Genomic DNA, 23,539 nt, shown 5'->3' on the forward strand with positions numbered 1-23,539 from the left:
CTGACACTGTTAATGACTCTCTCCTTCTTGAATATACTCTTTCCAGAAATTTTATTTTGCCACTCTGCCTCCCTTGTCTCTTTGCCTGAATCTGAAAGCTCCTTATTGTCCATTGAAAGTGGCTACTCCCATTGGCTTGTCCCCTATTGTGGATTTAGGCTATATTTCGTCTTATTTCCGCTTTTCTCTCAAGGTATTTTCCTTCAATATCTCATCCGATTTCATATCTATCACATTTATATTATTTATACTTCTGATTTAATCTGCACATCCCTGGATTTCTGTACAGCTTTCCAAATTTTACAAACTCATTATCACTTCCATGTGTATATATAAAAAATACCCAAATGCATCATATGTTCCATTACAAAGGAAATATAAGAAAAAATATGTTAGATTTTACTACAAAAGTATTAAAATAACTATAGTTCAATAACATCATAAGCAAATGCCAAATTAAGAAAAATTGTTTTACTAAAAGTGATAAAGAAAAGATTCATTCTTAAGAGGTGTACTGATTTGAATCTGTTATGCACCCCAGAAAAGCCATGCTCTTTTAATCCAATCCTGTGGGAACAAACCTATTATTGGGAAGAACAGTTGATTAGGTTGTTTCCATAGCGATGTGACCCTGTCCATTCAAGGTGGGTCTTAATCCACTTGCTGAAGTCCTTTAAGAACAAATGCATGGAGAAAAATTGCCCCAGCAGAGGCCAGAAGGACCCACAGGAGCCAAGAGAGCCGTTCTGGAAACCAACCCAAGAGAGGAGGGGAAGCAGTTGTCACCATGTGACTTCCCATGTGACAGAGAAACCCCAGACACAATTGGCCTCTGTTGAGTATAGGTATCCTCTTCCTGATGCCTTAATTTGGACATTTTCATGGCCTTAGAACTGTACATTTGTAATCTGACAAATCCCCTTTGTAAAAGCCAATTCATTTCTGGTATATTGCATTCTGGGAGCTTTACCAAAGCAAAATGAGAGACTCTTATAAACATATTTTTAACACCTTAGAAAAAAAGTGTATATAAACTATTTATGAAAATAATGGCAATGGCAATAAACAAATAAAAATAACCAATATAATAATAAAATGCATAATTTAAACTGAATGAAAAATATTTGCTCCCATCAAATAAACAAAGATGAATTAGCAAGGGAGTACTCAATGCTATCAAAAGTGTGGAGAGAGGAATGTTATGCTTTAATACAAAATGTAAAGTCGGTGTAACTTTTTCTGAAGAAAATGCATATCTTCAAGAGATTTAAAAATGTTCACAATCATTGCCTCACCATTTATATTTCTAGATATGAACCCTGAAGAATATAATCATGTATTTGCATAAGTTTTGGTGCACTTATGATCCCCATTTCAGTGACACCATTGGTGTGAACCGTCAAAGCCACATTTGCTGTGGCCCCACAAGTAATGCTCAGCGTCCAAGGTTTGCCTGTGCTAATACAGACTGGGTTGACCCTGGGATACTCATATACCCCAGTATTACATACTTTTGCCTGGGTCTTAGTCAATCCACAAGAGACAGACACGTGGCAGTAATATGGTAACCCTATCCAAAATCCTAAATCATAGAGGTTTATATATCAATTTAGGTTGGTCCTTTCTCTTCCTCCTTGCCCATGGGAAATAGGTGGCCCTGAAAAAAGCTGCTGCAAGACCTGGAAAGATAGGATTAAAAGTGTCTAGATTGACTATAAATAAGTGGAATAACAATGGAAATATTTGCAAATATCTGATTACTCCATGTTATTTTATTTGGCTTCCATAATTTTGCAATATCAGGTTTCTCGTATAGAATCCGTAGGAACAAAATTTTTGTCCATTTGAGTTGTTTCCATTCTATAGGATCAATAATATTAAGTTGAATGTCATATTACCAATTTAGAGTCTTCAACATGCTTTGTATAGTAAATGCTACCATCTTCTCTTATTCTGCTGAAGTTATCCTTCTCATACACGTACACACACACACACACACACACAAGTCATATAAGCTAAAGATGAGAAAAGCACTTCTTTGGGCTCAAAGCAGCATTTTCCCTTTAATAAAGACTTTATCTCATGAGAGAATTGTAAATGAAATTCATAGCAGTTTCAGGTAAGTCCATGGTACATTTTTTGACCGTTTTTATTCCTTAAAACTAACTTGTTGAATGGCGATTTCTACAAATCATGCACGTGTTTGAAACCTAAACTCCAAAATCAGATACAGATTCTTGAAATTCAGCAGTCTGGTCTGAAAGCCTGATATTTTTCAGTGTCTGACAGCGTGCTATTGAAGCCAATGACACAAAGGAGGCTTTTGATCCACAGAGCATCAATCAGACAGTCACATGCTGGGGACACTTTTCCTTTCTCTTTCTCTCTCACTTCCAATATTCTCAAAACTCCACTGAGTGTTCATCTCTGACACACAGTATTGCTAGCTTCTGGACAGTGCAATACCCTGTTGCCAAATAATGCACCCACGATTCTATTGACCACAATGGATGTGATGTCAGCAGGAGAAGTGTCTAGAATCTCCCAGGTGGCATGGGAGACTATGTGCCATATGTCGTTTGAACAACATATCGCGGAGCTGCTTTCCACTTGGAAAATCTAAAATAGATATGTGGGAAATAGCAGATGAATCACGGGCCACTTGAAATTTAGTCATCAGCATAGATGTACCAAGAGCGCCCAACAGACCAGACTTGCCATCTCCACCAGCTCTTTTCCTCCATCAGCAAGGAGCGTTAAAACAGATCTGTCATTAAGCCAATCCTAAAATAGACCAGATGTTAAAGTGAAATACATTGAATATATGTGACAGCTATTCTCCAGATTTTCTTGGATATGTATTTTTTTCACTTTTTTTTTCTTTTTTGGGGGGCATGGGCAGGCTCTGGGAATCGAACATGGGTCTCCGGCATGGCAGGTGAGAACTCTGCCACTGAGCCAGCACTGCCCACCCTCTTGGATATATTTTTATTGGTTGGTGAGTACTGGAGTGGAATGGAGGTGGGGTAGGAGTAGGAGATGACTACTTTTAGGTTAGAGAGAACTTAAACATTTTATTCCAGGAAAATGAGTTCCTGGAATGAGCAGAAGAGGAAATATAATCCATGCTTAAGAACTCAGTGTAGTGCAATGTAATTACATCTGCTTTCTTAGTAAGAAGCATTCCTTTGAAGCTTATTGGAAGCCACAGACTGTTTTGCAGAACTATCATTTCAGGTGTGATGCTTTTTATTTATATGTATGGTATATTTTGCTGGTAGAAATATCAGGGCCCTTCTCACTCTCTAAAATTTGAGTTTTCCCTGATCTCTCCAAGCTTGTTGTTGTCACAAAGACCTGGCTGTCATTATTTCCTCTGTCTGGACTGCTCGTTTCCTTCATCTTCACGTGGCTGCTGCCTCTTCTCATTCATGTTTTATCTTAGCTTCCTCATGCTCATAAGAGCTTTCCAGTAACCCTGGGTCTTCTTATCCCCCTTACTGTTTATTCATAGCACATATCACTATTTGAAGTTAGCTTATCTATTGATTTCATTTCTGTGCATTGCATCTTTCCTCCATTTCTCCCATGAAATGAAAGCTCCTTGAGAGAAGAGACCTGGCCTCTTCTGTCAATCAATTGGCAGTCGCCGTGACTACTAATTGTAGACGCAATAAATACAGGCTGAATTTGCTGAAGAACGTCTTTATGTAACAGGTACTGACTTTTCTCCAAGGGAAAATAATGCATAACTCGGGCTCTGACAGTATAGCAGCTATTTTCCTGACAAGCAGAGTCTTCATGTCTTGGTAGCTGTTTATTCAACTCTGTAATGCAGCCCACTGCTCACACATCCTGGCCACACCAGCCCATGTGCCCATAGGACCCACAAGCTGCTGGGGTTCAGTGCTGTGGCTCAGCCTGGAAAACACAGTCAGGGTTTTAGACATCTTGGCCCTGTCAGCAGCGTGCTTACCAATCCAATCCTCTCAGCTCCTTCTATAGAGACTTCCCTGGTAAATACAAGGGCCATTTTTATGTGCTCTCTGGTACAACCACCCAACTTTACGGTGTCTGCAAATATTCAAATATCCTGAAGTAATTTTGTTTTCAAGGAAACAGAAACATGTATGGATGATATAATATTTTACAATTGCTTGTCAGAGTTGTTGACTGAGGTTCAAAATTCACATGAAGGGGAAAACATCCTGTTTCCAAGTCCTACAGCTCTTTGAGGTGTTTTCTCATTGCAGATGGGGTTTCTAGCAGTTTTGTTTTCATTAAGCACTGATGATGACCATGATTTATACATCTAAGTGGAATGGAATAGTGAAGATTTGTTTTGGTGTAGTTATATAGGCATTCCGTCTGCCTGAAGGAATTCCTTCTGACTGAAACTGAAATTTTAACTGTGAAAATCTTATGCCAATTGTGTTATCACAGTAAGAATGATAAGAACTGCAAAATTTCAAATGACTCTCTCATGCCAAGGATTTACAAAAGTATCTTTAGTCCTTATAACAACATGCCAAGCAGAAATAATTAATTTCCATTTTCCTTATTAAAAAAAAGAGTCACAATAGTATTTTGCAATGAATTTTTTATTGAATACATTTGTTCAATCTAAATTTGAAATCAGGATTCTGTGGGGTTTTTTAATCACTTTTTAAGAGAATAAGAAGATAGGTCATCTAAACAAATTGCATTTTCCACAGGGAGTGAAAAACTACTGGGGAAGAGGGAGGGGAGTTTCCCCGTGAGTGTCTATAAACTGTGGATGTTTAGAAAATATTTGTGCCCGGCTAAATGAAGGACCCAGATTAGATGAGGACACACTTCCAGTCATGTTATAGAGAAGCGTCAGCACTTCATAATCATATTTGTCATTTTATTGACCACATTACATCACTTTACTGTGTTGGCCTGTTAAATAATTAATTCAGTTGTGTTGTATAACCTGTCCCAAGTCAGGGCAAAAAAAAAATGCTGCTTATGTAAAATAACAGTGAGATAATTTTTTTCAAGACATATGTACCTAGTATTTGAAATATTTGGAATACTATATCCCTTGAATAAAACACTTTCTCGCAACAGAAAAATACCTTTTAAATTTTAGGAGGGGCAATGTCAATGGTGAATAATTAACAGAATAGATGGGTGAATTAATAGAATAATAGAATAGTGGGTGAATTAACAGAATTATATAGGGTGGTTTTGACATGGGCAGTTTATTTGGAAATTTCTCTAATGGGGAAGAAGTTTATTTCTCTCTTTAAATAGTGGGCATCAAATTTTAAAAATAAATTACCAGTTTAATTCAAAATGATATATATTTATCTACCTCTATATCTGTACTTTACAAGATTTGTAGATGTTAAGATAAAATCTTTTATAAAGATATTGATATGTTCTCATTTTACTTTTACTTCCCTATGGCTGTACCTGAAGATAAATGGAAATGATTCTTAAGGATTTATTTTCTGATATGACAGGATTGAGTATGTTTTGAGATGTTGTTTCTTTTAAATGATCATCTAATAGAGTCATTTGGATTAGGGACTTTTCATGAAACTTTGTCTTGTCTTTGAAAGATAAATATCTGAGTCTCTGGTGAGTTTTGTATAATTTGTCTTCTTGCCCTTCCTAAACTCCTTACGTGGTTATTGTTTTAAAATAACCAAGGTTGATCCTTTTCCTGAAAACATCTGCTATATATTCTTTTAGAAAATATCTGCTTATAAAATCAGTTGATCGAAGGAAATAAGAAGAAAAGCAATCATGAACGACAAGTCATATTGTACTAAAAATGTGGATGCAGAACTTTTCTTTGAAAAGTGTGGAACATGACGATGTGCGAAGCCTGGGTGGTATTCATTTCACTTTCCACCACCCGACATTGCAGATGTTCATCTGCTTGCTAGTTGTAATCCCACCCTTCCCCCAGTAGAAAGTTAAAAGCAGAAATTTATTTGTTCCAACTTGCTGTTTCCAGCACCTCAAGCAGAACATTCTAGATGCTCAGTAATTGTTGAATAATTATATGCAGACCCAAGTTAAGAGCCATCTTCTGAGATACCAACAGTGAATCAAGCACTTCAACAGTGTGGCTGCTCATTTTATTTGGAGATTGGAATTGGTGCCACTTGTGTTCAGGTATGCTTTTATTTAATTTACTATTTCCCTAGTGGGAACTCTGCCCAATAAAATGTGATGAGTATGAAGGGATTACACAGATAACGAAGAGACAAGCCCTGCCCTCAGAAAGCAGCAGTATCAACACATTTAAACCTGGAAGAAGTAGAAAGAAAGAAAATGAGCATATCTTTGATGAATATAATCAAGGAAAAATTGGTATCGTTTAGAAAACAACCCTGTGGTCCATCTATTCCGCTTGTTGGGTTCCCCAAATCTCCTAAAGCCAATATGCTGGGTTCAGAGAAGTTGAAGATGTTGGGGGTTTTTTGGGCTACTTCCCCCTCACTCCCTATTATCTTAGAACACGTGGTAAAATGTATGTGCATAAGCTTTAAAAATTTAGTTGGATAACTGAAGGCTTTTGCTCTGTAGAAATTCTTACAGCCACTGGAGGCCACTGTAGCTGCAATGATGCACCCTTGATATCAGCGTGCTATGCAAAATAAGGTAGACTCCTTTTTTTAATAACTGCCCTACTGTCCCTGCTCTGGGCTACCCCAGCACTCATTATCCCACCTGAATAGCATGTTTCACATTACATCTGACTTCTATTGACAGTTGTATATCACTTCCCAGTCACTGCCAATCTGTGAGGCCTTCTTCACTCTTGTATTCCCAGCAAGGACTGGGAATTGATATGGTGCTCAGGCAATGTTGAAGAATGAAGGGAATGAATGAATGAATGGACAAGTAAATGTGTGAATAGCTAGATGGCAGATATTTTAAACTAGCCTAATTAGATTATAATTTCACTAATTATTGAAATCCTGTCTAATTTACCTGGGTACTCTCTCTGTCACATTTTTGACAGATTCTTTCATGTAGTGGGAGCTGAATAAATGATTTTGAATGGATTATATTATACCATTGACCCTAATAACAGGTTAATAATTTAGATCTAAAGGTGATGAGAAATATTAAACTCTCTATGGCATGTTGGTATAGATTAGTAGGATTCTATCATAATTTATTTCATACAAAATACATTATTTAAAGATCTCCTTAAAAATCCTCATATTATTTGCCAACAATTTCTTCTTTCATTGTTCTTCAGATTATTAAATTATCATTTAGAAATTATTTTAATTTATAGTAATGTAAAGAAGAATTTGTGTGATACACAGTAAGATAAAATATTTGCAAAAGCAGGCTTTTATAAGTAATGTAACTTGCTCTCAAATTAATAACCTTTTTATATTTTAATTTATACTTCTTTTGTACAGTCTGAATTTCTTAGCTTAATCTCATCAAGATCAACAAGTAATAGAAATGTTAACTAATTTGATAGTTTTTGTGATATTTGTAAATCTGTCACTTTGTAATAAATGATAAATTTGGGGGCAAAGAAGCGGCCAGGTACACATTTATAAAATTAATGGGAAATCTAAATAAATTTAGTTAAAATATTATTTAAGAACATAAATTTAGATTTTGAAAAAAGCATTCTCTGAAAGTCAAATTAACAAATTAGGAGATGAGGAGGATTTAGCTTGTTTATCTATAGGCAAAAACCACTCAGATTTTCTTGTCATTTCCACCTGAAAATGATTTCAGTGTATATTCAGGAAAATATTTTTCTACACAGGCAAGTTCTCTTTACTCTGTTGGTTTACCAGCTGCAGTATCCACTACTGAGAAGTAATAAGCTGTTGAAGATTTGAACTCACCACTGTCTTATTATTGACTTGTTTTGTTCAACTAAAATCGAATGTTTCTCACACAGCAAGTGTAGCTCTGTTGAGTAAGATGGGGCCTCTGTCTTTGAATGGTCGGAGCACAGTGGGAGAGTAAAGCATGTAGAAATAGCAGTGAACACAATGTGAGAAACACTACATTAAAGGAATGCCTTAAAGGTTTTAACAACATGCGTGCCAGCGTTATTATATCTGCGTCCTGAAATTTGAGCTGGACTTTTGAAAATGAGTGAATTTTTCCAGATGGAAAGGAAAAGTCCAAATCGAGAAAAGGCAAACATGAAATAACAGTAGCAAAAGTAACAATTACTATCATAGATTGGATTCTTGCTATATGCTGGGCATTATCAAAATCAGGATATTCCCCATAGCCAGCACTATTTTCCATTTTACAAATGAGGAATTGAGGTCGAGGAATGTTATTGTCCAAAATCACTGCCCATGAATTTGTGTGGTCATTTATCCAGTCACTTATTTAAAATGTACTTTGTAACTATCATGTGGCTAGAGCCAGGCTAGTTGGCAGGCTTTGCAGGCGCTTCCATTCCTGGGCCCAGGCTCTCTGGACACCGTCCTCTGTGCCCCTCACATCTGCGCTAACACCTCTTACAGTGCCGAGGATGTTTGAAGGCGCTCTAGTCGGCTAGTGTGCAAAGACAAGTGGCCAGAGGGTTACACTGGAAAGACACGTTTAGCTAGGCTTGTTTCTGTCATGCTAAGGAGTTTGGACTTCATTTGGTAATGGGCATTGTTGAATGTCTTAGAGCAGGAGTGGGATGGAAGCATATGGGTTTTAAGGAGACAGTAATAGCAACGGCGGGAAAGACAGACTAGATTGTGGAGAGATTGGTACTGTCTTCAGGCAAATGTGGAGCTATTAATTCAAGGCATTGGAAAGCAAATGAAAAAAATAACCACAGGGAAAAAATTATTCATGAAACAAATACGTGATTCAATGTCATTCTAGATGTTGAACTTGTCGTGTGAATAAGTTAATGTAAGCTTTATTGATTTATTTCTGGACCCCAATAAATACAACTTTTAAGTTTTTGAATATTTCTAGAAGCAGGATTATATATTGAGAACACAAAAATACTTTCTTTTGCAAGAACATAAACCTGAGTTAAAAATCCCAAAACTGTCATCTATAATTTGTGTTACCTTGAGCTGTTTACCCTTTTGAGCTTCACTGACTGATTAAAAATGCATACCTATATATCAAAATATCTTAATGGTTGGCAAAGACTAAGCAGTAAATTATGTTATTTTTTTCAAATATCTCCAAGACTACTTATTTTTCTCTTGGTAGTTTTTCCTATAAGAATTTCAAATAGCCTTTAAATGAGGACTGGATCATGATGATAGGATAACAGCAAAAATCACAAGTAGCATAAGCTGGAGATAAATCTCATTTATAATAAGGACATTTTAGTACTGTCCAAAGCAATGATTCAATTCTGATATTATTCCATTTAATTATGTATGCCAATACCTGTAAGCTGCTGCATCTGCATATATCTACATCTGCATATGTTTTGACTGTCTTTACTAAATGGACTTCGGAAGGATATTTGCAGCTTTGTTGTGAGATTTTTAGGACATTGGGTATAAGACAGAAGGGTCAGGCTTTATGTTTTGTAAATGATGGTTCAGAGACTATAAATCCATGATTTCTAACCCTAGATTTCCATGAACAAGTTGGGCTATTTCACTGTCTCTTTCCATGCTCAGGATTCTTCAGTAATATAGAGGGGTTGAGACTGGGGGCTGCAGAATCATATATGAATGGCCTGGCACCTGCTTACCAAATGATGTACATAACTCCAGGTAGCTCTCTGGAATTGCAGTAAGTCTCAGAATGAATAACTAGAATATTTTTTAAAAACTAAGATTTTTAAAAATGTATACTACGCTTCCCTAATTAATTACTATAGAATATCCAGATAATCTGGTTTCAAAGTTGTAATTTGCAAGTCCAAGCATGTTGAATAGGGATCATATAATTCGAGCCAATGCTCTCTGAAGGAAAGCAAAATGGTATATGCTTTGCAGCTTTGTCTTCTTCCTTTTTTCCAAAGCTCAACTGCCAGAAATAGCACCTGAGTTGATCTATTCCCCTAAGAAGACAGGTATAGATTAGTTCAAAATTATTTTCTAGTTGCTAGGAAACAGAAATGTCCATTTTGGAAAAAAAGAAAAAATGAGCAGCCGCTTCACTAAAGAAGTTTGCAACATATCTAATCTCCTTCTTAGAAGTTGTATCCCAGAGGCCCATCACGGGAAAGCAGAATGTGTATGATCCCTTGTAGAGAGGAAAAGGCATCCCATTATGAGATAAATAACATTTTTTCTTAGTTACAGAAAAGATTTTATGTTTAGGGAAGAAACTGTTTCATAACTGCTGTTACATTTCTGTGCTTGGGAATTCAAGAAGGACTTTTTCCCACAGCATGAATACATGGTTTGTATTAATTTTAGGATATGAATGGAGCCATTATTAGGTATTTGAGTAAAGGAGAAGAAGCAATTGCCCCATGAGGGTGCCTGTTATCTTTAAATCCTTGGGAAGGAAACTAGCAAAAACATTCAGCAGATATTAAAATGATTGCAGAGGATAAAACAGTTAACGGCTTTGAAGGGACATTTGACTATCAAACAAGAGCCTGCCATGCTATAATCACATCTGCCAACAGGCTGAGTGTCCTTGTGTAAGTTAGTTCAATGTATTGAATCTCAATTCTCTATTCTAAATATTCAAAGTCTCTGTGTGTGCGTAGAGCTCACCAATTCTACCATCCCTGTGTTCCACAACCATTCATTGAGAGTGTATTGTAGCCAGCCTCTGTGCTAGATTTATTCAGATCTAAATTCCTAATCTCCGATTTCAGTGCAGTGGAAGAGATGAGCAAGGAGTAGACAATTAAAAGCTTAGAAGACAATTGGAATTAGAAGTAAGATCAAGCCTAGCCATCAACCAGCAATGCTTTATGCAGTTTCTCTTGTACCAAGTTCTTTCTCTGACCCGCCAAATTCCCACCCCTGGTGATGTCCCAGTGCCTCTGCCTAGAGAGTCCCGTGACGATTCATCCTGTGCTATGAAAAGTGATGGCCACGATGGAATATACCAGCACACCTCAGAGAATCTGTGGTCCAGGCCCAGACCACCTCAATAAAGCGAAAACTGCAATAAAATGAATCACATGAGTTTTTTGTTTCTCAGGGCACATAAAGGTTTTGTTTACACTATAATGTCATCTATTAAGTGTGCAGTAATGTCATGCCTAAAAGACCTAGGTACATACTTTAATTAAAAAATACTCTATTGCTAAAAATTGCTAGCCATCACCTGAGTCTTCAACAAGTCTAATTTTTTGCTGGTACAGGGGTTTGCCTCGATAGGGGTGGCTGCTAGCTGACTAGGGAGCTGGGTGCTAAAAATTTAGGTGCCACAGGGAAGTTTTCTATATCGATTAACTCTTTTTTTCTTTAATGATTTTTTTATTGAAATATAACCATCCAAAGTGTGCAATCAGTGGTTCACAGGATCATTATAAACTTGTGCAATCATCATTGCGATCGATTTTTGAACATTTTCATTACTCCACAGACAATAAAAATAAGACTAAAAATAAACGTAAGAAAGAACAACCAAAACAACCCATGCCACCACCCCCTGTTGTTTATTCATTTTTTTTTTGTCTTTTATTTCCTTACTCATCTGTCCATACACTGAACAAAGGGAGTGTCAATCACACGGTTTCACACGCACACCTTAAAAGCTCTATAGTTATCCAATCATCTTCAAAAGGATAGAGAAGAAGTCACCGGCTGCCATGTGGCCTGGTGCGTTTTTTGGATCATGTGTTGCTCTGTATACCTGAAGTAACTGAAATGCAAATTTGGGGAGATTTTGCCATTTAAATGCTTGACTGGATTAAGCCCCTAGTTAGGATGTTTTTTCAACAAGTTAGAGTAAGCATGCAATTGGTACTTTGGTTTAGAAAGCCATGTGGGTCATCTTGAAGTATCGTAAAGAAAATTGGTACTAATTTGCCTCTGATTCTGTTCAGGAGTTCAGTTTCAGCTTAGTAGCCATGTAATGGAATGGAATCCCAGCCACCAAGGTGAGCCGCCACCAAGCATTTTTTGCTAATGTTGGGTGGGAAGAAAAAGAAGATGGAGAGTGTTCAACAAGATTAAGGACAGAGGTCAGGTCATGACAACCCTTTCAGAACTTCTTCCTTTCTTTGAGAAGTCCCCAAGCAGGCAGATTTCCTTACCAAATCTATCTCAAGAAGATCCTCAAAGGAGAACTACAACACTGGTGAATGAGGTAGCACTGCAGAAGATCAGTGCTCTTGAAAATGAATTTGCCACTCTCAGAGGTCAGATTGCCAAAATCATGACACTGCAAGAGCAGCGGAATCTCATTGCAGGTGATTTAGATTCTACCACATCTGTTACCACAGCACCACCGTCCATCCCTCCACCTCCACTTCTACCACCGCCACCGCCACCACCTCCCCTGACCGCAGCAGGGCTCCATGAAAGTCCATCTGCTACTGATCTGATTAAAGACCAAAGACAGAAAAAAGCCAATGCTGGAAAGACTTTGGTTAAGACCAGTCCAAAGAAACTGCTAGAAATCCTTAAAGATATGAACAGTGTAAAACTTCAGCCTCTTAAATGGTCAGAGCAAGATGGAGAGCCCAACCTGGTGGACCCCACTGACTGCGCTGCCCTCATTGCAGAAGCTCTGAGAAATAAATTTGCTTATTGATATTGAAGCAATAGCTTCAACAGTGAAGTTGAAAAGTAATTCCAAAATCAGAAACAGAGACCACCTCAGGAACAGTGTTGCTTGGGCCGCACATGTTGAAGTCTACAGAAAAAATGAAAAATTTGAAAATGTTTCACATTTCTAAATAGACCATGAGCTGAGAAAGATTATCCTGGTTCAAATGATGGTTTGTAAGGGCTATGTTTGGCTACCAGAAATCAACACTACTTAGTAAATACCTGACCATTGTATTCATTGACCTCCTTTTAAAACTAGTTAGAGGATTAAGTAATAACCAAAGAACTGAGTTAATGACTTTTGTTTTATTACATGATGGTCTATTCTGGAGCTATCCAGTATTCTGACATGTTGAGTAGCTGGTATGTTCAGGTTTCCATTCTTAAATAATTGTATAGATTTGAGAACTTAGTTACAGCCACAAATGTCCTTTCTGAGTTTCTAATTCCTGAACACTAGTTTATCTATACAAATGTTTTATATGCATATACTTGGACATAAAAATTAGTAATGATGACAGTGAGGGCACTGTTGTCCTCATTCATTGAACGATAATTTATACAGAAGGATGGAACAGCTGGTGTGACATACATTGATGCAGTGAAATGTTTGAGAATGAAATCTTCTCGCCAGAAATTCCATTTTACATTTCTCCAGCACTTTCATGGAGGTGGGGTTTGAGCAGGAACCAAGTTAAAGGGCAGAAGAGGACCATGAAAGCTATATTCATTCAGTGCCATCCCGTGCTGAGGAAGGAAATGTAGCTGTCAACTGGTGAGGAATCAAAATATTTAATTAAATCCCTTTTAAAATAAAAACCAGGATGTACCATCTTCTTCTTTTTTCCTTTTAATAAATCACATGGTAAAATGATTTTTTTTTGCTAAGTTAACAATACTTCTGGAACTGTCAGTATAATGGAGTTTTAAAATTTTAATATTGGTCAAAATATTAGCTTTATAATGAAACATTATTTGGATAGGTGAGTTTCCTATAAATTATTTATCATTGGTCAAAATGCTATTGTGTTGAATTACATTGCACAACATATTCCTTAGGTGCTCTTGGAAAGCTTATAATTTATTGAAATATATATAGTGTTCTACATGTCAATGAAAATTAGTTGAGGTAATTTAAAAGATTGGCTCTTCAGCTTATATCTGAACTCTGGCTTATTTATACATGTTATTGTTATACATTGTTTCTAACTGTTTTCTATAGTTTTAAAATTTTACCTTTTTGACAGATGAATGTTCTGAATTTCTATTATTTTTTGGCCTCATGGAAATTTATATTTGTATCAGTATTGAATGTTGGTCAATATTTCAATATAAAGAAGTTATTGTTTGAAATAAAACAATCCGTTTTATTACCCTGGGAAAAAAAAAGATCAAGTCTATTGGATTAAAATTCAACAGTTTCAGGTATTTCCCTCTAGCTACTCCAATATACCAAAAACTGGAAAGGAATATCTATATACCACATAAGAATAAACTCTAAAAAGACCTCTTGACTCTGAAATCTCTCAGCTACTGATTCTTTGTTTCATTTATCTTCCTCCATTTAGTCAAGAAGACTTTCTCAGTCCCATATGCCAGGTCCCAGCTCATCCCTGGGAGTTAGGTCTCATGTTGCCAGGAAAATTTACACCCCTGGGAGTCATGTTCCATGTAGCGGGGAGGGCAGTGAGTTCACCTGTGGAGTTGGCTTAGAGATACAGGCCTCATCTGGGCAACAAAAGAAGTTTTCTGAGGGTGACCCTTAGGAATAATCATAAGTACACTTAGCTTCTCCTTTGCAGGAATAAGTTTTATAAGGATACTTCCCAAGATCAAGGACCTGTCCCATCAAATCGGCAGTTTCAAATGCTTGCGAAAATATCAGGTCTTCCCCAGGTGGATAAGTTTAATATTCCCACCTTTTTTCCTAGTCCCTTAAGGAAACTTTGCAAATATTTTTTAATCTTCTGCCCAGGTTACTCTAGGATGTATCGGGGCATCATGCCCACTTCTACAAACCAACAAGACCTCACTCCCTATTCAGTGTTCCATGTAATTATGGTGTTCGAATAAGCTGATCATACAAGTTAAATTAGATAGTGTGCTACTGAAAATATAAATTTTGCACCAAATAGATATCCCTTCCTTTGATCTCACACAGAAGTTAAAATTTTAATATATAGTCAAAATCATCCTTTACCCTCTAGTCTGATTTACCTTAGTCCTACCCAGATCAGCCTCATTCATATCTCTAATTGAAGTCTTCTCTCTTTTTTAGTGCTGTGTGGGGTAATGCTGACTTTTATAGCTGCAGAGCTCTAGCTCTGAGTCTCAGGTGTCACACAAATACCCAAATTTCCAGGGAACTACCAGGTTATACACAAAGAGCTCAGCATATCAGAACTTAGAAATAACAGTTACAACTCTCGAGTAGATGTGACTGCTATTAAGAGTTTACAACTGAGCAAACTTTATAGTAGGCCTTCACCTGATACCCTAAACTCTCAAATTCCATTCTCGAAGTTTGCACATTATAGTTAGTCCATATTAGTGAAGTATTTGTCTTTTGTTTTTGGCTTATGTCACTCAATTTACTGTCCTAAAGTTTCATTCACCCAGCGACATGCCTCAGGACTTCATTCCTTCTTGTAGTCATGGAATAGTTCATTGTACATATGCACGTTGGTTTCTCCTTTCAGTCTTCAGTTGCACACCGATTAAGTCTTCCTTTTACGCAAGATTTCTCTATAGCATGTGACATTCCTCAATCACCTTTTACCCACACTTGAATTTCTTTCAAAACTGGACTCAATCCTCGCATAACCTGCTGCTGCTTTACCAACTAAGCTTAGGTAATACTCTAAATCTGCTGTTACCATTCTAACAATGTTCAGAGTGTCTTCACTGGGAGTAGTTTCCGTCTCAAGAAGCCACTTTCTTTGTTCTTCCATAAGAAGCTATTGTCATGAGATAACAGCAACTCAGTCGCATCTTCAGGTTCCACTTCTAATTCTAGGTCTCTTACTATCCCCCCACATCTGCATTACTTCCTCCACTGATGCCTCAAACCCTTCAAAGTCATCCATGAGGGCTGGAAACCCCTTCTTCCAAATGCCTGTTGGTGTTGATACTTTGACTTCTTCCCATGAATCATGAGTATTCTTCATGGCATCTAGAATGACGAATCCTTTCCAAAATGTTTTCAATTTACTTTGCCCAGATTCATCAGAGAAATCACTATCTATGGCAGCTATAGCCTTATGAAAATTATTTCTTAAATGATAAGACTTGAAAGTCAAAATGATTCCTTGATCTATAGGCTACAAAATGGATGTTGTGTTAGGAAAAATGAAAACAACATTAATATCATTGTACATCTCCATCAGAGTTCTTGGGTGACCAATGCATTCTCAACAAGCAGTGCTATTTTGAAAATAATCTCTTTATTCTGAATAGTGGGTGTCCAAACAGTGGGTTTACAATATTCAGAAAGCCATGCTACAAATAGATGTGCTGCCATTCAAGCTTTGTTCTTCCACTTATAGAGCACAGACAGAGTAGATTCAGCATAATTTTTAAGTAGAATTTGAGAATGGTAAATGAACACTAGTTTCAACTTAAAGTCACCAGCTGCATTAGCCCCTAACAGGAGAGTCAGCCTGTCCTTTGAAGGTTTGAAGGCAAGCATTGATTTCTCCTAACTATTAAAGTCTTAGATGGCATCTTCATCCAATATAAGGCCATTTCATCTACATTGAAAATCTATTGTTTAGTGTAGCCACTTTCACCAATTGTCTTAGCTGGATCTTCTGGACAATTTGCTGCAGCATCAATATCAGCATTTATTTCTTCACCTTGCCCCTCAATTTTCTGGATATGGCTTCTCTCCTTAAACCTCATGAACCAATCTCTGCTAGCTTCAAACTTTTCTTCTATACCTTCCTCACCTCTCTCGGTCTTCAGAAAATGGAAGAGAATTAGGGCCATGCTCTGGATTAGGCTTCAGCTTAAGGGAATTGTGACTGGTTTGATCTTCTATCAAAACCACTAAAACTTTCTCCAGGTCTCCATATCACTTTCTTTTCAACTGTGTGTTTTCTGGAGTAGCACTTTTAATTTCCTTCAGGAACTTTTCCTTTGCGTTCACAACTGGGCTAATTATTTGGTGCAATAGATCTAACCTTTGGCCTATCTTGGCATTTGGCATGCCTTTCCCCAAACTTAGTCATTTCTAGCTCTTGATTTAAATTGAGAGATATAGGACTCTTCCTTTCATTTGAACTTAGAAGACACTATAGAATTGGGCCTAATTTCAATATTGTATCTCAGGGAGTAGGGAGGCCTGAGGAGAGGGAGAGGGATGGAAAACTGCTGGATGGTGGAGCAGTCAGAGCACCCATGGTACTTATCAAGTTTGCTGTCTTATGTGGGTACAGTTCATGGTACCCCAACACAATTACAATAATAGCATCAAAGACCACTGATGACCATAACAGATAAGATAAACATGAAAAATTTGAACTATTGCAAGAATCACCAAAATGTGACACTGAGACGATGAAGTGATAGACCTGCTCAATACATGGTTACCACAAACCTCCAATTTGTAAGAATAAAATTAAAAAAAAAAACTCAGTATCTGCAAAGCTCAATAAAGTGAAGTGCAATAAAAGGAGGTTTGCCTAAAGGCATCTAGAAGGCTCATACTTTTATCAGGTATAAAATATTAGAATGTGAACCCCTGATAATGGAATTAATACTCCTTAGGTTTGCAGGATTAGTCAGATTCTTCCAGTGTATCTAAAAGTATACCATGTAAATTTTTGTTTTCTCTTTTCAAACGACAGTAATTTGACTGCTAATTATATAGCTTCCATTTGGCTAAGTAACAAGTAAATTACTGGAAAGGGAATTTCAATATCTCTAGGATCCAACATAAAAATTATGACATCAGAGAAAGTATCTGCAGAGATATTTAGACTTGTTTATCTTAAATACTAAAAATGATGAAAGCATCTAGGAAATAATTTTTTCACACATTTGGTACAATTTTTAAAATATTGTTACCTAATGAGTATCTTATATAACCCTAAAGAAAATAAAGTCAAGTTACTGTAGAAGATTTTATATTTCAAAATTGGGACACCTTGCAGTCTTCGAGGAAGTCACAAAACTGAATGTGTAAACTAAAGGATTGAGTTGTTTGGGCTTCAATCACATAGCAGCATTAGAAGTGAACTGAACCAGTAGACAGACCCAAAATTAAAGTGAGATTCTTTTTTCCTGCTCCATTAGCATCTCTGAAAAGTATTTTAAAAAATCTACCATAATCGATCTTCTTTCTCTTTCCACCATCCACGTGCTAGACTATTACTTATCTACTTGTGTTTTGAAATTACTGAATTTCCTTTTCTTCATCACCTTTGCTTTCTCTAAATTTACCCTTATATGGGAATTCAGCGGGATCTAATACTTGCGTCTTACTTTTGCATTTTAACTTTAAGTACATGCTTTTAAGCTTCTGATTGTATGTGTGTGTGTGTTTGTGTTTTCTTGATTTTACAAATCAAACCAAAATGGAATGAATATCTTGCACTTCAAAAGCTGCTAATTTGTTTGTGTAGTTAAAATGTTTAAGTGCTTGTTGTTTTGCTTTATTACTAATTGATATGGAAAAATTGATTATGTTATTCTAAATGGGTAACCAGTGGATTGTTATCAAAATTTTTTTAATCTATACTCATAAATCAAATGCTGGGATGTTCCTTACTATTCTGTCTACACTGGAAGAGCCTGGTTTGATAGGGCAGATGGGGACATTTTGCTCATTCTAGGCAGCACATCCATGAAGTCAAAGTCATGGATTCAACTCTATCTACTTCAGTTAGCTTTGGTCAAGGACTGAATTTCCCTCCCACAAACCAACCCATACATTGGTCGAATAATGAGGATATATGGGTGGAACCATAGAAGTTTATCATGAGTTAAAAAAATAAAAAAGCTGACAAGAGAGTGAGTAGGACTTGGTTGAACAGTGAAACCACTGGTTGCTGGCGAGTGCCACGAGGATATTTAAGGGTGGCAGCTAGGTATCTCAGGAGCCCAGGGACAGGTGTAGAAGGCTGCAGGGACCTCGTCGATGGGCTACCCGGCTACCTAAGGACTTTTTCCCCCAGATGTTATGAATGCAGTTGATACCACACCTCCAGCTCTCATCCCTTTGGGGACTGGCTCAGCCACAGAGAAACACCTCACCAAGGTCACACCCCTTCCTGGGGTAGCCCAGATCCACAAAATTGGGAAAGAAGGTAGTGTAAAGACCAGATCATCTAAGTCCAATTCTGGACAATTCTCAAGGGTCTAAAATGGCAATCAGTGGGGCCACTGGGACTTTGGTTGAGCCTAAATGATAGCTCAATTTTACTTCCTTCTCTGCCTTCCAAGCACAGAGCCCACCTCCTGGGGTGTCCAACAACTGCAGACTTTCTCAGTTTCTATTTAATACCAGATCTACCTCCATAATTTGCTTTGTGCAAAATGAAAATGTAGCCACCTTCTTTAAAAGTATTAATATTTTAAACAGTAATAATGCAGAGCATTAAATCAAGGGCAGGGCTTTCTAAATTTAGACCCTGTGTGATGACACAGGTATATGCTCATGAAGTCAATCCTATTTAAATAGAAATGTTTTCTCTCATTAAATTAAGAGACAATGAAATTATGCTGGTAGTGACTTATCAGAAGAGATAATACAAACATACCAGAAAGTACACAGACTATGATAGTTTTTAAAATCATCCAAATAGATTCCTGGTAATAAATAATTGATCATAGCCATTCTATATAATATCCTAACAAGAACTCCAACTTCATGAATTTCTCTGTGAAAAAGGACAATAGCTAAAGCTATGGATATGTGGAACACAGCAAAATATATTTTTTTTAATTTTGAACTTAGAACATTTAAAGCACAAGAGAGTGAAATCTCTAAAAACTCTGTGAAACTTGGGTTTTATTCAAGTCAACATGATGTCGATTGCTAATATGCACCAGTTACTTTTCCAAGTGTTTTGCCAGCATTATTTCAAAGTTGTTACTCAGCCCCACAAATTAGGCACAGCCATTCCAATATTACAGATTATTGAAAAAAGAAAGTTAAGCCTGAAGTCATGCAGTTCAAAACCAGTGGAGCCAGATTTGAACAGTGGAAATCTGGCTCCAGTGTCCCACTTAAACACCATATCAGACCAAGACAAAAAGCAATTCACAACAGCTAACTTGAACAATAGCAAACAAAGAGAATCCAGAATGGAATTTCTCTTGGTTTTGCCTAGCTAAGGATTTAACCCATTTCTACTGGGGAGGGATTGGAAATGAATATGCACCATACACCATCCCATGTTTTAATAGGTTTTGAGTGTATGAACACATGCACACAAACACAATCTAGCTTGAACTCTGCACGTTCACATTCTTTGGGGAAGACTCTCTCATCCCCAGTCATGCTCTTCTTATCAGCATCATCCTAAGCCAAACCATCCTCCCCTTGGCCCAGTGGTCCCACTGATTGTTATGGATAATCCCTGAGACATGGTGGATTCTCGCTAACAGGTGCACCCAAGATGCCAGTGTTTGAAGTGAGCAGCCAGGCCTGGGTAGTAGCTTCCCTGCATAGAACAGCATCTGAGCAAGGCATGGTCCATTCGGGGCCTGCCAGGGAGCAGGACCTGCTAAAAAAGAAAAAAAAAAAATAGATACAGTTTACTATTGCCAAAAACAACAATGACGTTACAAAACACCTATATAATACAAAACTTTTTCCTGGCTCCTTAAAAAAAAACCTCTCATAATCCTATATTCTTTAAGTCATGCTATACTGTATTTGCTAAAGAAAAATAAAGTCAAATGGTAGGTATGCAGTATATATTTCTCCAGTCTCCTGATGATTAGCATTTGTGGGGTTTTCAGTTTGGGTCTCTGGGTGCTGCAATAATGTTGAAGGGAAAAGCAAGACACAAAAGAGTACATACTATTGTTAGAATCATTTTAGGATAAAACTATTTTGTTTTCCTATTTACTATTTGAGTCTATTTTGATAAGGTTCAAATGCAGGTGAAACTATTCTGTGATGTTAGAACCTAGAACAGTGGTTACTTATGGCGGGTGCTGAGGGTCTGGGCAGTGAGTTGAGAAAGCATCGTGGGAAAATCTTCTGGGGCTTGGGTGCTAGTTAACCTTATGATTTATAGACTTATTCTTCAATACAAATTCAAAAGAATATAGAAACATCAATGGGATTGTTTTCACCAAAATACCATTCCTCAAAGAGATAAATATCCTCATACATGAGAGTTCTTGCATTAAATGGCCACGTGACTTAGCGGATATCAATGTCAATATATGGTGATGAACAGATCAGCTTTTCTATAAAATTGTATTTTCTAGCGTATTTGAAAATTTCATTTCCAAAGCCTTAACTTCTCTCTCTCTACTATTTTCTTAGAAATTATACAGACATAGCATTTTACAAAAGGCATCTCAATGACACGACTTTGAAAATACGTTTTTAATCCGTCTGCTTCTAGTCCGAAAGGAAAAGGCTTACTGTATTTTTGTTTTATTTTTTTACTTTCGACTCTTTCATCACTGAATATGTATATTGTTGAATAGATTTTTATTTTATGGTAGCATTCAAATCTTGGCTATTCTCTCATGCCACTTATTTATTTATTGGATGTTTTAAATTGTGCCCCATGGTTTGAAAAGCCTTGGGGCACAGAACCCCCCAAACATATTCATCAAAGTGTTTAAAATAACTAACCACAGCAACAAATTAAAAAAATCAGAAGCCACAACTATAATCATCTTCTCTGTGGCTGGTCTCCCAACACATAGAATTCCTGCTTCATGGGGAATTCAGCTAAGGCCTCACCAAGCTGGAGGCTTGAGGAGATGCTGAAGGGGAACCAGGCTTGAATCTCAGAACTTCATGAAACAAGGTCATCAAAGCACAGATTCCCTGTTTGCTGATTTGGCTTCTGTTTAGCTCCTTCTGGACTAAAGGAACTGATGAGAAGTTTTCAAACAAGTTAATGGTTAAAAGAAAAGTTTTCTTTGTTATCACCAAAATAATTCCCAACTAACTTGATTCATATTTGATACTCTACCATTATAGATATAATAAATGATCATTTCTTTGGTTTATGACATTGTTCTCTACTAATAAAAAAATACTTCTGACAAAAGTAACAAATTACAACTTCTCTAGGACAGGATGATTTTTTATTCTTCTTTGTCATTGAATACCTTGTACCAATTTTTGACTCAAAAGAAACAAAAATATTTGCTGAATACGGAGAAATTTTCAGTCATTACATTGTCATTATATGTTGATGTGAATGTTTTTTTTTTTCCTTGAAGAGACAATAAATAAAATTGCTCTCACTGGGCAATGAAGACCTAAAGAGATGTTAGGCTAGGGAGCTGAGATAAATATTTGAAAATGGAAGCTGAAGATGTGAAAATAAATTGTGCTTTCTACACAACTTTGCCCAGTAGCTTTGGATCTTAATGCTTCCAAAACAATGTCAAAAAAACATCTTCAGCAGTTTCTCCCAGAGGAGACAGTCCATTTATTTATTTTATTGCTCTGAGACATGTTAATTTGTGAATACATTCATTTATTAAAGATATACACATTCAGTCGGTGTCATGTGACCAGGCCTGTGTCAGCACAGCCAATGCAAGAGTGAGCAGAAGGCAATGGCGACCCCTGCCCTCCTGGAATTTACAGTTTAGGAAAAGGGATAACATTTTAAAAATCACTTAAAAGTAAAACTGAAACAGTGTGAAGTGCTGTGAAGGACGGACCCAGTGCTGTAAGAATGGGCCATGGCACCTGTGACCTCATCCAGGGAATTGGAAATTCACTGAGAAAATGAAGAGAGCTGAGATCTGAATGATGTAGGAGACTCATCTCAACAATAGGAAGGTTGTGTGTGGCATTTTCAAGACAAAGCCCTGGGGTGAGAAGAAGCAGTTGAAGGAACTGAAAGGTTGACGGTGTCCAGAGCACAGGCTACAAGCTGGGAGCAGTTCTGGAGAAGCTGGAGGGAAAAGCAGAGGATAGGAATAGACATCCCTTTAAGCCACATGAAGGGTTTTACTGTTTGATCTCAGAAAAAGGGAAAAATTGCAGATTTATTGAAATTGTTGAGATTATTTGGGCTGCTTATAAAGAAAGAGTTTATAATAAATCAAGAATGGATCAAGAATGGACGTGGGAAAATGAGAGAAAAGTCTAAGAAGTGAGTAGATTTATAAAATATTTACTGATAAAAAATAAGCAGAATTTGATGATAGATTGGCTGTAGGAAATGCACGAAAGGAAGATGTTAATGGCAACTGGGTTTCTGACTTGTGCAGCTGATTGATTGTGGTGCGTGACTTACTGTAGGGAAATGGAGAAAAAGATGATGCTGGAGGTCAGCGAGGGCACCTTGGCCCAGCATTTATCTTATCGATTGTGAGATGCTTTGGCAGCATCCAAATGAGGGTGTCAATGTGTTAACATGCCTGGTAAAATCACTAGCCATTTAAGCCATTAGGACGGATGAAAATGCTCGGTTCGTTATATTGAATGTTAGCTTCTCAAACATATGATGGACGTATTTGTGGAAGAGCTAATCAGAGCAAGGCCAACAACTTTAAAAATATATATATTATAAAAATGTTCAAGCATCCAAAAAAGTAGCAAAAGTAGTACAATGAAATTCCATATATCCATCACTCAGATGCAAAAATTTTTCAAGATTTTGCCAAATTTTGCTACATCATTTTCCTTTATTTTTAAA

General features: G+C 37.0%; 1 long non-coding RNA gene and 1 pseudogene across 2 annotated transcripts; both read left to right on the forward strand.

Annotated features, from left to right (window-relative positions):
- The first annotated feature begins 2,522 nt into the window (after nt 1–2,522).
- LOC143662513 (uncharacterized) lies at nt 2,523–11,092 on the forward strand. Of its 2 annotated transcripts, XR_013165373.1 has the most exons (5): nt 2,523–2,998; nt 6,047–6,153; nt 6,568–6,642; nt 9,621–9,735; nt 10,778–11,092. It is a non-coding gene; the product is annotated as an uncharacterized LOC143662513 (long non-coding RNA). The 2 variants fall into 2 exon arrangements; XR_013165372.1 differs by lacking the exon at nt 6,568–6,642 and having other exon boundaries at nt 10,778–11,091.
- A 718-nt stretch (nt 11,093–11,810) lies between these two features.
- Nucleotides 11,811–12,818, forward strand: LOC143662386 (mitochondrial fission regulator 1-like; annotated as a pseudogene).
- The last annotated feature ends 10,721 nt before the right edge of the window (nt 12,819–23,539 follow it).

The sequence above is a fragment of the Tamandua tetradactyla genome, chromosome 18 (assembly GCF_023851605.1).
Source record: "Tamandua tetradactyla isolate mTamTet1 chromosome 18, mTamTet1.pri, whole genome shotgun sequence".
NCBI classification, from domain to species: Eukaryota; Metazoa; Chordata; class Mammalia; order Pilosa; family Myrmecophagidae; genus Tamandua; species Tamandua tetradactyla.